This window comes from Macrotis lagotis, chromosome X (assembly GCF_037893015.1).
Source record: "Macrotis lagotis isolate mMagLag1 chromosome X, bilby.v1.9.chrom.fasta, whole genome shotgun sequence".
Classification (NCBI taxonomy): Eukaryota; Metazoa; Chordata; class Mammalia; order Peramelemorphia; family Peramelidae; genus Macrotis; species Macrotis lagotis.
The window spans coordinates 93,199,065-93,205,604 of NC_133666.1; positions in this window are offsets into that span (position 1 = coordinate 93,199,065).

Consider the following 6,540-nt stretch of genomic DNA (forward strand, 5'->3'; position numbering starts at 1 on the left):
TAAACCATGGATTACATGGATTTTTAGATAGGTAGATTTGATGTTAGACAGGGACAGGTCCCAATGTCTGAGGGAGATCTGGAAAGGATGCTGGAGGTCAAGGTTGGTTGAAGCTTGGACACTCCCAAGCCCTCAAGTCAGGGCTGCAGGCCACCAGGCATTGAAAGCACCCTATGGACCCATGTCCTCTAGAAGCCTGAGACCCTCATAATGGTATCCATATGTTAATGGAAGGGTTCCAAGTTTTTTCAGGTGAGATTCTTTGGATGAAAATAGGAAACTCTGTGCTCTACACAGCAGCTAATTTAGAGATGGTGGTTAATGGGGTTGTGGAAACTTGAACCTTTTGTCACCTGCTGGCCCCTCTCCCCCCAGGGTGTCTTGCTCTTCAGCTGGACTATTTCTTCCATGTCCTGTGGGTGGCAGTTGGTGAGAACTGGTGGAGCCTGCTCTATGGGATTTGTTTTCTTTGATGATGATTGAGAGCTGGTAGACAAGCAGGACTGGTGTTCTGGGGTGGTGAGGGGCTACTGCCTGTTGCACATCTCTTCACTATATGCTTGCTGTTGGCAGGACATGATGATGGGGGTGGTGAGGAACGTGAGCCCCATCTATAGTCATGTCTGTCCTTAATGAAAGCTTGGGGTGACCAGGAAGTGCCATGAGAATCTCAATGACTCTCTCTCTCTGTCACTCTTTCTATTTCTCTCTCTCTCTCTCTCTCTCTCTCCTCTCTCTCTCTCTCTCTCTCTCTCTTTCTGTCTCCCTCTTCCTCTCTCTCTTTCCCACCTCCTCTCCTTTCTTCTCTCACATATAGAAAGGTTCATTCATTGGTTCATTATACAAATGATCGATCACTCAGTTCATCTCCCCAGGAACAATCTACCTTTTTCAAGTAGAACCCCCTTCATCCCTACCCCTTGTACCCTCTATTGGAATAGAAGATCACATTTCAGGATGAAGAAATGGCAGCCTCTTAGGTCATCCTGCCCAACTGGTTTACCTGTTGGTCCTTGTCCTTGTTGTAGGTTCATGTAGGTCCTAGCAACCCTATTCAAAAGGAAAGGCAGTGACAAGAGCAGGTCCAGGGATTTGACAGACCCTCTATGGGGTGGGTCATCATGGACCCAAGGGTGGCTAGGAGGGCAGCAAGGACCACTCATGTGAAGACTGATGATGAGACTCATCAATGACATCACAGAATGATATCAGGTCAGTCCTATTTTGGGGTAGTGGGTGGTCCCAATGAATGAGAGAGAGAGATAGAGAGGACATCCAAGGCCAGGCTCACTCACAGCCTGGAGCAGACATCAAAGGTTCAACTGTTCTCTCCTGACTAAGCCTAGCTTCATCCTGTTCTGGCATCGTAACCCACTGAATTCAGGAATTTTTAACTAGTCAGGGGAGATGTTACAGAGAGGGGGCACGTCACCATGATTGAGGGAGATATGGAGACAAAGCTGGAGGCCAGGGCTTTTGGAAACCTATGTCCCTCTTTGGAATAGAGAGCTCATTTCAGAGCAATGTCCGGTCACTGTTCAGCCCAGGTATGAATAACTCCTTGCCTCTGGGTAGGCCAAATTAGAGCCAGGTTCCTTGCTTACCTGTTTGCTTGCTCACTTTCCTTCCAGGCCAGAGTAAAGCAAGCAAAGAAAAGGCACTAATAAGTCATTCTCCTAGGCACCAGTGCCCAAAGGTAGGAGTCAGAGGACACTGCTCACTTCCTGTCTGCTACAACACGTGACAAAGTGAATCTAAGGAGGAAGATGAGAACAGATCCAGAGCGTCCTGGAGACTGTCCCTGTGGTGTGGTGAGCTGTCCCTGGGGACCGACTGGACATGGCTAATGGCCCCAATAACCCTCGGGTCCCTCACTGAGAGCAGGCAAGTTCCTTTCTTTCTGTATCGCTCATCCTCCAGAAGAAACTCATCAGATGACCAAAGAAAAGTGACTTCCCAATGCACCTGTGTATGTGTCTTTATTGAATGAGGGAAGGAATCAACAAAGGACTGAATGAATGGGGCAATCACTGAAGGGGGTCAGTGGAAGGAGTTCTGGGCCAGGTAGAGGGGTGGCAGAAGTCACTGTCCTGGACCCAAAAGAATCTGAAATTCTTATGGAGAGAAAAACAAGGGGAAGTGTCAGCTACAGTCCCTGGGGAGCTCCTGCGGTCCTGAGGGGGCAGTAGTAGAGCAGAGGCTTTTTCTTTAATGTCATTTCTACTGGTAAAATCATCACTAGGTCAGAGGTGGACCCATTTCACAGGGTTAGACTTTGGGTCTAATGAATTCTTTCTCTGGGTCTTCTGTAACTGTTTCTGGAGAACCTGGTGGAGCTGTGGCCAGGCTGATTCTCCACCTCTCCATCACATCCCTTCATACTCCATTGCCTCACTTGGAGTCTGTGCTAAGCCTGTACTTGATGTCCTGTGAGACCCTCTGTGGTGATGCAGACTCACTCCCCTTGTGGAAAAAAATGATCCCTCTCAGTCCCCTCTTTCGAATGTGTGGGCTAATTTAGGTTTTTGTTCTTTTGATACAACTAAGCAGATTGAAGGATCTTCTTTTACTCTTGCATTTTGCTTTTGTTCCTCCTACCTTTTCCTTTTTTCTTCCATTATCTTTCTCTTTTGTTCATTACTTCTTCTTACCTTTTAATCCCTTCCTATTTTTCTGTCTCATTTCCTTCCTTCCTACCTTTTCTTTCTTTTACACATCCACATATAGACATAGAGTAGGAGTGTAGAGGAAACATCGAGATTCCCCAGAGTCTGTTCCTGAGACTCAGCTCTCTATCCCTTCTTCAGGAAGTGATCATCTGGGACACAAGTGTGGTTAGGATCCAGGTTGAGATCCCCTGCATTGAAAAGGACTTTCCCACCTGGAGGCTTCCAGCATTCTCCCTTTACCACCCCCTACCTTGTTTGCTCATGTTCACATCCCTCAGTTTTAAGGGTATAGGTGAGAGTGTTGCAGAATTGTGGTTTTCTCTTCTTGAATTCATTTCCTCAGGTGTTCTGGGAAGCCTTTGCTGATCTTCTAAAGTAAATGGGGAAGGTGAAAGAATAGATCTCTTCTATGCCCTCCGAGCACCTGAGGAGTAAGCCAGGATTCCAAAAACCCTGACCTCCAGTTTTCTCTCCATATCTCCCTCAATCATGTTGACCTGCCCCCTCTCTATAACATCTTCCTTGACTAGTTAAAAATTGCTGAATGCAGTGGGTTATGATGCCAGAGCAGGATGAAGGTAAAGCCAACGGGAAGCTACTACTCAGTGGAAATCACTAGATGGAGAGAACACGGGGCCTATATTCAGGAAGATCTGAGTTCAAATGTATCTTTATATACTTTATACCTGTTACACTGAGCAACAGTCACTCAACTTATTTTTGCCTTCATCCCGAAGGACTTAGAAATACCTACCGTTACTCTTATTAGTTTAATGAATGACACACAGAAAAGATCAACATTTGGTTTCTTTTATGTAAAATAGTTGACTATATCTTTAAAATGATTTTAAACATTTTGTTATCAACCAGAAAGGATTCCTGAAATGTTCTTTGTCTATATTTCAAAAATGCCCAAAGGAAGAATTGTGTTAATGAGCTGGAATGGGAAAGATCAGAGAGCTGAGTTAGTCTATTTGACCAGTCTTTGCCCATGGTAGCCATGATCTCAAGCTCATTGTCATCCTCAGGTCTGTCCCCAACACCATCCTGTAAGGATTTCTCTAGTTTGTACTTGGCTGGCACAAGAAGACTTTCCCTTGTCATTGAGACAAGCCTTTCATCTGCTCCCACAGAAAGATTAACAGATCTGCTCACGTTTTACCCAGTTCCCATCCTTTTCTAGTCAGAAACCCTGATGGGCTAGAAGGTGAAAGTGCTGCCTCTTTAATCTTTCCTGCCCAGCCTCGTCCCATTTATGGTTCTTCTCCTTAGGAAGGGTGGTAAGCAGGCCCTGGTATTTAAAGATTTTTTAAACTTTTTCCTTTACTTTTTATGGAGCCTCTACTAGAAGAGCAAAAAGTGAATGCGTGTGGTTGCCGTTCAAGTACAATAGAAAGCTTGGTCCACAAGCTCAGAAAGAACCTAGAACACTACTGACCACCTGAACAACTGTAAGAGAGTAAAAGGAAGGCCTGAGATTGACGCAGGCTCAGGATCTGGCCCCTCAGCTTGGTGATTCTACACTTGATGGGAGTGGGGGTTGGAGAATCACACAGAATAGCTGGTAGAGGGGCAGGGAACCACTGATGTGAATACTCATCAAGAGACCTTGAACTTATGCCTAGTGATTTCTGGTTGAGTTTTGATTCTGTCCCAAGTATACTCATGGTCCAGGACCTTCCCCATGGTGTAATTAGGTGGGGGCAGCTAAAAGGCATGGTCTTTCAGAATTGGGAGGGGTTCTGAATTATGTTCTCCTCTTGAATTCATTCTATGAGGAACTATGAAAACGTTTTGTTGTTCCCCTGGATGGGGAGGAGTGTGTAAACAGGGGAACAGAGTAGTTTCTCACCTCCACACAAACTCCTTCAGAATATCCCTGCTGTTCAGCACAAGTGACAATGGTGGCTTCAGGAGTTGGGGGAGGGAGCCCATTGGCCAATATTGAGATGTTGGAGGAGTAGGTGGAGAAGATTTTCGGGGCTGGGGTGTGGAGAGCAGAAGGGACAAAGAGCTTTGGGTTGGTGGGAGTGGGCAAAGTGGAAGCAATGGGCAAAAAGGTCACAAGAATCCATCTCTTTCCCCCATCTTTCCTGGGCACCAACTTCCCCCTTTCCTCCTTAACTCCTTGTCTAGCATATTCCTGACTTCAACGTCCCATGTCTTCTGAGCAGAGGGACCAGGATATCCAGAAAACTAGAAATACTTATTCTTCCCCAAGGGGACTAGTCAGCTAATGAAACAAAAGCACTGGAGGGGAGACACATTGCACACGTTATCTGGAAAGAAGAGATGAGGGCTGGGTGGCCCTACAACTCTAGGAACATGGGGCATGAACCAGGAAGTCAGAGAATGACTCTGAACCATCCTCATCATCATGTAGCCCAACCTCCTACTGTGATTAGGCAGAGCAATCACAGTTTAGGGACTTGGGGAGGAGGGAGGGCTCTCAAGACTTTCTACATTTGAGAAATTAACTTTATCTTTCTGGGAGAGCAGCAGAAGATTCTGGTTTGGAGGCAAAGCCCCCTCTCCCCACTCCACAATGAGCCAAGGTGACCCCTTACTGTGGGTTGCAGGTGGTGTGTAGGAGAGGACTGTAATCTTAAGATTTTTATTCTAAACATTTACTTGAAAAAAATAAGAAGAAATAATGAGAGAAGATTTGAAATTAGACTCGAAAAAATAGTGAATTCCCTGAAGTCAAATTTCTCTATTCCTATTTGGTTGGGATGATCACAAAGTCACCTGACTCTCCTCAAAGATAGAATGGATCCAATCCAAGTTGCAAGAAAGGAAGGAAAGGAAATGAAGCCCTGAAGTGAACACTGGTCTGACTTGTGTGAGAGCCAGCCCTCACCTATGTGGTGTCAAAGGAGAATAAGGATGTGGATTAGAAGAGGGAGAATTGCAGACAAACCTGTTCAGGGACCTCCTTCAAAAGCACCCCTCTCTTTTTGGAGAACCAAGTTAAGGAGGTTTTGAGAGTTGGTTCTTCTTTTTCACCAGACAGAATGATCAGGTACCGCCTGGAGCTCTTAGAATAAAGACAGTAGCCATCCCCAGGACTCGGTTTCTCAAGGCATTGGGGTATGGGGTGCATGTCAAGAATAGAAATCTGCAGCCCTGATTTCAGGGGTTGTCTGCATCTGTCCAACCTGACCTCTAGGCTCCTCTCTGAATCTCCCTCACTAGTTTAAACTTTCCCCTACCCAACACTAGACCTGACTTGTTGAATACGGATCCAGTATATCACCAGAGAGACTTGTCAGCCTGAGAGACAAGCCCTTGTGAACTGGATTCACTGAAGGGTTTTCCCAAAAAGAAAATAGGATTTTGGCATCCTTTCCAAACTCTTTGTTCATAGTTTTCAGGACAGGCGGTGGACACTTTGGTTTCTATAGCACTTACCGAAGGAACTCAAGCTACCTTGCTTCTCCTCTAGGAGTTACACGAAAAAGCCCAGAGAAAGGGGATTCTTGTGGATCCTGTGAAATCCAGGTAAAAGAGAGCTAAGTTAGGTAAGACAATGTGTGAATGAATTTGTTCCTTAATTTGGAGTTTCTGTCAGACCTTGCTCTGCCAAGTCCAAGCCTCACCCACCTCTATAGGGTCCAGGGAGACAGAGGGTGGGAAAGACCTTTCTTTTGATCAAACAATTCTTCTGATCTTGCAGGAGTTCTGGACCTTCTAGTTAACTATGATGGCCAGTGGACTCACTCTCTTTCTCTCCCAACGCCTTCTCGAACTCCAGGCAGTGTGGCTTGCCCCCAGCATGTGTTCATGGGCGGCCGAGGGGATCTGCCACCCTATCCCAAGCACAATAAAATCTTCCCACAATTCCTGATGGAATGAAACCAAGGCTGCATTA